The 8208-nt window shown below is 43.3% G+C and overlaps 1 protein-coding gene across 1 annotated transcript in view; it reads right to left on the bottom strand.

Moving 5' to 3' along the window:
• Nucleotides 1-4987, bottom strand: part of TLR3 (toll like receptor 3) — a 16326-nt gene extending 11339 nt beyond the window's left edge. The window contains exon 1 of the mRNA XM_004696473.3: nt 4850-4987. The gene's annotated coding sequence lies outside the window, so the exon portion shown is untranslated. The remainder of the gene's footprint in view (nt 1-4849) is intronic.
• Nucleotides 4988-8208: the final 3221 nt, after the last annotated feature.

Consider the following 8208-nt stretch of genomic DNA (forward strand, 5'->3'; position numbering starts at 1 on the left):
ACCTAGAGGAACCAAGCTAATGGTCCCAAAGCTTCAGAGAGAAGTAGGCCATTGTCCCCAGCAGCAGGGAGCAGGCCCAGCCCTGCTGTGGGATGAGACAGCAGTCTGGCAGCAAGTGTCTGACTTCTCCCCACAAGTGGGTATGGTTGGAGTGTGGGTGTTTTGTGGGGGAAATAATTCAATCCATTACAGGAGGCTTTCTTTCAAAGTTACTGCATGTCTGCCTTTTTTTTTAAATCATGTTTTTGGTGTACAAGTAATTAAGGGTTCAAAATAATAACTTTTCTTAAAAACATTTTTTCTATTGTCTTCTTGTCTCCAGTGTTGCTGGAGACAAAAAAAGTTTGATGTTCACTTTAGAGACCACCCTGTTTTTCTCTTTAAACATTTTCAGCGTCTTTCCTTGGTAACGTCAAGTTCTCCAAGGCTATTTCAAGCTGTTTACTTCCTTTAAAGCTTGATACTCTATCGTGTCTGAAAGGGTGTGTGTTTTCCTGACATCTGAAAGTATGTGCTTCCCTTATATGCTTAGAATTGCTTTTTTCTATTATTAGGTGAACCATTTTCCTTGCTCCATCTCCAACGTTCTCTCTTTGGAAGCACTTCCCGGGGGACATTGGCCTTCCTATGCACTCTGCTTATAAAGCGCCTTGCATATATTTCATCTTTGATTTCTATGCTCTTTGTATTCGGGGTTCCGAGATACCACCTGGAATCCTTGAGTAATGCAAACTGTTAACACCCACAAGTTAGAAGAAATCTGAGTCCGCCTAGAAGTGCCTTCCACCACTGCCTGTCAGTTTGTGGCACAGTGGTGGCTTGTGTGTGGCTGTGGTGCCGGAAGCAACGTCACTTGTAATACAAATGCCAACAGCTCCATTCCAGAGCTCCTGGTCTAAGCACAGACTGTGGAGAAGGAGTCCCACTTCTGAGGCATTAGCCATGGAAACCTTCTGGATGCGATCAATACATTGTCAGATACAGGAAACCTCATGAAAAGAGGCAAAACACAGTTGGTATCAGTATCAGAAGACGAGCCCTTTAGTTAGGAAAGCACTCAAAACACGACAGAGGAAGCTGCCTTCTGAAAGTAGTGCCCCCGGAATGACATGGATGGAGTAAAACCTGTGGGATCAAAGCCTTCAGGACCTTCATTTGCTGCATACTTGTTTCATCTGTATGCTGAACAAACCATCAAAGAAGCCAGACTATAAAGAAGAAGAGTACAGCATCAGAATTGGAGAAAGGCTCATACTCTATGAGGCAACTTTGTTGCTGGAAGCAAAGAGGTATTGAAGTACTGACTGATGAAGGTCAAAGTCTACAGCCTTCAGTGTGGATTTTATTTCAGTGCAAAGTCAAGCAAAATCCGAATAACTGGACCACATAGCTTGTACTCTAAAGATATGCCGAGAGAATGGCAGTCAGTCTGCTCAAGAAAACCACGCTTGTCTCCGTGCCTCCATAGTCATCACAGCTTTGGTTTGGTGGGTCCTCTCGATATGATTCTCTAGCCAGCTTCCCTAGCTGCAAAGCACTTTTAGATATCTCAAATAATTGAGTCCATACTCAGACTATGGAGATGCATCAACAATACTGATATTCACATAGATCTGCTATAAAGACTGAGACAAAATTATTCAGCAGGAATTCCAGATACATTTTAGAGAGTAATATTATCCTAGGTGTTTAATCTTAGCAAACCATAATCTGTACATTTAGAATTATCCTAATGTATCTTAGAATCTGGCAATTTTATTTACATGCTAATCGAGTTATTACAAACAAACAAACAAAAAACCCCTCTGGCTTCTCTAAATTAATATTTCCATATTCTGGTTTTGAAACTATTTTTAAGCTACGCACAATTTTTCTATCCATAGGAGATGAGAAGTGTCACAACACAAGCTGGTCACCTTGTAGTGGTCTGTTCAGTGCACTGTCCAGGACATGTGAGGCTCTCAATTGCCTCATCTGTGATAGAAGGGGGAACCGCTTTTATAGAATTAGTAGACAACCTCCTGTGTTATGGATCGAATTGTGTCCCTCGCCCCAAAATATGCCTTAACTCCTAGTTCAGTTCTTCATTGTGTTAATCAGAGTGTGTCTTAGCGGATTACTCTTTCAGCTGTGAACCAAGAGGTCAGCAATTTGAAACCACCGGCAGCTTCACTGGAAAAAGAGGAGGCTTTCTAGTCCTGTAATGAACGCACAGCCTTGGAAACCCAGAGGGTAGTTTACTCTGTCCTATCGAGCTGCTATGAGCCAGAATTCATTCGAAGGTAGTGGGTTAACCCGATCATTTCTTGCTTATAAAGAACAACATGAGTAGAGAGCACTAATGGGGACGTGGATGCTACCAGATCACCAAGGAAATGAGGAACTGAAGCCGAAAGAGGCCAGAAACTTCTCAAGCCACTGAGAGAGGGCGCCCTCCAGCTGCAGGCAGTGCCCTGCAGGTGAGTGTTTAGCCTCCCCAACTCTGAGGAAACAAAACCCTCTTCTTTTAGAGATGGCTTCAAGTCACCTCCCTGCAGCATTGTTGTTGTTGTTGTTGTACTTCATCCTGGCTCTATATAACTAAGACACCCATTAGGTGTTTGAGCTTTTCAATATCTCAAAGATGCTATTTTAAACTGAACTAAATTGTGGTTACTCCTATTTCAGGTTCTATTTTCTATCCATAAGGTCTGATAAGTCATAGAAAAATAAAGGAATGCTTAATTAACACAACAGGTACACTCAAGATGTATGTTAACATGAAATGTTCTTTATGTTCTGCTTATTGTGCATTGTGATGGATTGGGTGTTGGGTGAGACATTTTCTTCTAACGATTTTCATCTTTTGTCATGACCCAACTGCTCAGGGGCATAGAGAATGTAGAATTGAAAATGGGACACCCTAAAAATCAGGGGCCAGTTTCCCCTGGCTCCTCTCTGAAAATCTCTTTTACGTTTATTCTGGTTTTTAACAGTCTCCTTCCGAGGGCTTTCTACTTTCACAGCTCAACCCACAGGTAGAGTTCCTAGAATAGATGCTGTTCTTGCTCCACAGGACAGTTGCCTCTCCTCTGCATGGGCTGGACACAGGGATGGAGACTCAGAGAGAGAGCAAATCCACTTACAAAGCAGATCCCTGAAGGACAAGAACACATTTCCCGAGTCTAAAGAAAACCTCACTTCATCAGCTGGAAAAGGCCCAAGTGCTAGGCAGGATGAATGAAACAGGAAAGAACACAGATAGAATAAAGTGAAATATTGGAATTATGAGCATTCACAAAATATTTACAACCTTCTAAATGGCTTCCAATGGAAGGAGATCTTGGTTGGTATGAAACTCGTCAACATGAACCACTAAAAAACAATGGATTTTCAAAACATAGGGGGAAGTTCTTTTGAAATCAAAGTTTCATATGCAGCTGAACAATTAAAAGCCGAGGGAAAATGAATTTGTAGCTACATAATGAGTCACTCTCCCATCTGTCAGCTGATTGTAGGGGGAGATTTTTTGTCTTGCTGGATGCTAGAAGCTATGTTGTTGTCAATATTTCAAAGGCTAGTAATGTCAACTAGGGTGGGTAGCTTGCAGGAAAACTTCCAGACTAAGGCAGACTAGAAAGAAAGGCCTGGGATCTACTGCCGAGATTCAGCCAATGAAAATGGACTGAAATCCTCTCTTTCTATTATAAAACTTAACCACAAAGCTTTTATAGAATACATTTCCATGCTAGATCCAGAAAATAAGCCTTTTCCCTTAATTTTTCCCTTTTTGTTTCCCAAATTCATCGCTATGCTCTCGTTGTCTCCTTTCCCGGCCTCTTCTGTCACCTTCTCTTCAAAGCCTTCTTTAAGCAACTCGTTGACATTGTCTCTTGAGCAGCCCTCTACTTTCTAAACACATCATCATCGCACCAGTCCCTGTCTCCTCTCGCTCCTACAGGATGGAGAAATGAAGATGAACAAGTTTTAAACTCATGGGGCATTATATAAAAGCACTGATGGGTTTTTGAAGGTGGTTGAACAATTCTTTTTAAAAGTTCCCTGTCTGAGAAGAAAATGAACACCGGAACCTGTGAGACACGTGATGAACAAAGGCCTCTGTGAGAGCTGGCTGGGTAAATGCCTTCGCCTGGAAGCCAGGAGATCGTTTTGGAACATGCAGCCCCGAAAAAGTTGCAGGAACAGAACAGAACAACCAGTTACAAAATTGCTTTTCCATCTGCACAGCCCACACCCCCTCCCCTTTGAAAGGACCCTTTAAAAACTAGAAGCATTCTACTAGAAATGTCCCTTCTTAACTCTCCAGGGGTGGGGAGGCTGTGGGGAGACCCGCTTCACTCCTGGAGTGAGGAGTAAGCTTAACACCGAAGGGACCCTCTCCATTGCCTTTGAAGTGACTCTATGCTTCCATAAAACTGTGGCTTAACTCGTTGCTGCTAGGCTGCTGCGGTTGTTATTGTTGTTGTTGTTGGTGGTGGTGTGTGTTTAGAGCTTGCTAGTTCCCCTATGGCCGATAGCCTGCTTGGAAAACTTCACAATTCACTAATGTCCTTTTTCCAGTACAGGACTCTAAAAGGAAAGTTTATTAAAATTACTACATAAAATATTTTATAATATAAATTATTATTTTTTTACTACTACTGTTACTGTTAGGTATGGTACAATATTTCATCCTTGCCAACATCATCCCTCTGCCCCCCTTCCCTGCTTTCCCGCCACAATCCTTGTTGAGTAATCCTACATAGAGTTCAAACACCAGATCAAAGACAGAATCATGAGACCATGCAATGTACATCCAGATATTTTCAACATAAGAAATCCCATTCCAGTAAGAATATGAAATATGTACCTTCACTTATTCTGATGAGAGCTGGTTTTCAATTATTCAAATCCTAACACTCTCACCGTGGACGTTTTCATCAGCAAGTTTACGGCAATCTCGAAAGTGAAACTAAAAAGTTAAAACAAAAAGCAAAATCTCTTAAGGAGGACAAAGAAAAATATACACACTCTCAGCAAGAGGTGCTCTGCACTGTTGCATTAAATGCCTGTGTTCGTTCTCCCCCCAGGTTTCATTGACAAGGTCACAAACGAAGCAACTGAGACTGCAAAGGGTGGAGGGTGGAGGTGGGGCTGGGGGTGGTACTTCACCCCTCGGTATGGGTGGGGCTAGGACCTTAGAGGTTAAGGAATACTTAACCGGAAAACCAAACTCACTGCCATTGTTGCAGATTTAAATCAATGACAGCCACTGTAATGTCTGGATAATTTAGACGTCTTGATTCGGTTATAGCCGGACTGCTAGAATCTAAAAGGGATTCTTTGATTGCAGTCCCAAGTCCACATCTCAGTCCATCTTAAAGGCCGAAAAACTCATTTATCACCTGCCTAGGGTTCAAGCAAGCAAGAATAGAAGCAGAATTAATGGATTAATTGTAACTTCGAGAAGAGTAAGCATGCGTTACAAGGTACATTCCTTATCATAAAAGACACAATACCTTCCCTCCCTTTGCGCTCCCATCCCTCCCCTGTCCCCGACTTCAGGTTCAATAAAGATGCCCCATGCTCCCTGCCCACCCCCCCCAAAAAAAGGAAAGAAACAATGCCAAAATTGCTATGACATCCTGGTTACATAACAAGATCATATTGTAACACCCTGGTTATCATGACAAGATGAACTACACCATTCAGATTACAAAATCCAAGGGAACAATACTGAATCAGAACTAACATATATTGAAGAATAATCAAAACTAATTGTGGTGCCCAGAACCTGGGAACACGGGAGTACATTCTAAAATTAATCACCAGCAGAGACTTTCCCACAAGGGGAGGGAGACCGGGCAGGTCAGCTAGCAGTCAGCTTTCTGAGATGCGAGGGAGGAACGGGCAAGTCACTTAGCAGCTGACAAAAATGGAGTTACTTTTCTAGTCTGCCTCGCCGTCAGTCCATTCTCATGCCCAGGGACCCTTTTGGATAGCATAGAACTGCCCCTGTGAGTTTCCAAGACTGTAACTTTTTGTAGGAAAGGCTCCACTTTCTCCAGGGATACTAACAGAATGACTTTAAATTTTAGCCAAAAATTGCTCTGATGCTGTCAGAATTGATCAGGCCTGGGGTGGGATGGGTGAGAGGGGGGATCCTTAATTAAAACCAGAGGATGTTTTGGTTTGTTTTCTCACATATCTTATTTTTCTCTATATTCTTTGCAGCCCTGCGACGATAAACTCAGCAGAAATGAACCTTTTTCATCAAAGAAAAGACCAGGTTCTATTCGCAAAGTCACAGTTAAATAATCAGTCCTAACTCTTTTTTTTTTCTTTTTTCTTTTTTTAAAACATTTTATTAGGGGCTCATACAACTCTTATCGCAATCCATACACACATCAATTGTGTAAAGCGCATTTGTACATCATTCTCAAAACATTTTCTCTCCACTTAAACCCCCGACATTAGGTCCTCATTTTTCCCCTCCCTCCCCGCTCCCCTCTCCCTCATGAGCCCTTGATAGTTTATAAATTGGTATTTTGTCATATCTTGCCCTGTCCGACGTCTCCCTTCACCCACTTTTCGGTTGTCTGTCCCCCAGGGAGGAGGTCACATATAGTTCCTTCAGTCCTAACTCTTATCTCCCCACTTTCCAGTCAGCACCCGATAGGGAGCAAGTTGATAAGCGGAAAGTTCAGATTCTCAGCTTTCAGTTAGCTTTGCTGACTCCAACAGTTAAAAGGACATGCTTGTCAAGCAGTCAACGCACATTTCCCACTATCGAGGCAATGTACGTTTAATGATAACTGCTGTAGAAATGCAGTGAAACGTAGCCACTGAGAGACGCTGGGCAGATCCCTACGCCAGCCCCCCACAGCGTCACATCTCCAGGTGGGGTTTTTTCCCCATGCCTATTTTAAGAAACGAGGAAAAAGAAACTTAGAGACGTGAGAACCTTTGCGGAGGGGCGTTGCTGTCTGCTTATAGTAAAAAAAAAAAAGAGGAAATAAAACAGACCAGGACAAGTTACAACCCGTTAAGACGATTCAATCTGCTTAGCAACAAGTAAGGCTGTACATTCCAGTTTGCCTAAGGAACGTCCCTTAGGGTATAAGGGATATTGTCACAGGATGCTCAAATATACATATGTGTGTGTATAATATATCACCTATAATTAAACTGCTCTGTTCTTCCTGTGAGCCTATGCCTTCTGGGGCCTGTCCTCACAGAAAAGTACCCCAGAAAGGACAGTCACAACCCTCAGGTGACCCTGACTTTTGGTCAAGCAGCCCTCAGGCTCCAGAGAGAAACCACCAGACCAACTCAGCGACACTGGAAAAGGAGGACCCTAACACGTCACTTCCCGGCCAGTAATCACAGCCCCGTGCAGACGCAAGGCGATTGCCCAGGCCTCAGTGTGCTTCCCAGTGTGTGCACAGAGGCCTGCAAGTCTTTTCCTCCCCTGGAGCTTGCCGTGGGCATTCTGGTGTGCGCTGGCTCCGTGTTTGATCAATCAAAGCAAAGCTTCCCCTTGTCGCTTCTGTCTCATGGTTTCTCAGCCATGCCCACATGAAATTTTGGTTGGTAACATCAGTCACCAGCTTGACCTGATCGTAGAGCAGAGAGCAGGACCTAAGTTTCTCTCATGGTGCTAAGAAACATGCCTTAGGGCCATTACACCTTTCTGATTTTCAGTTCTCATATCTGTGATATAGTAATATTATAATGAAATCTGATTAAACTCCATCTAGACCCACCAGTTTCCTCCAGTTATCCCCACCAGAATGTGCAGTAAGACACAAAACCTGTCAACCAGTCCCTCCTAACTCATGGCAACTTCCTGTGTAACAGTTAAAACTGTACTCCATTGGGTTTTCCGGTCTTTAGTCTGAGGTGTCTTGGAGTGGACCCCGAACTTCTGTCTGTTGGCTAGCAGCTGAGCATATTAACCACTGGCACTGCCCATAGCCTCTAGGGAAACATTATCAATATTCAGAATGTTTCCTCTCAGTGAGGTCCTTGAGGGCGGGATGTGGAATATTCTTTGCGTCATAGCTTTCCCGCCACCCTTCTGCTGCAGACTTTGCTTTGGTCTCCAACAAAGCAGGACCCTCCGTCGTGTTTTCTTCCACGATGATGCTATATATGACCAGGTGACTAGTTTGGCCACTGGAATATTAGCAAGCGTGAAGCCAACAGAGGCTTGAACTTGCATGTTGA

This window comes from Echinops telfairi, unplaced genomic scaffold (assembly GCF_000313985.2).
Source record: "Echinops telfairi isolate 266 unplaced genomic scaffold, ASM31398v2 ScPeMD7_9;HRSCAF=40, whole genome shotgun sequence".
Lineage (NCBI taxonomy): Eukaryota > Metazoa > Chordata > Mammalia > Afrosoricida > Tenrecidae > Echinops > Echinops telfairi.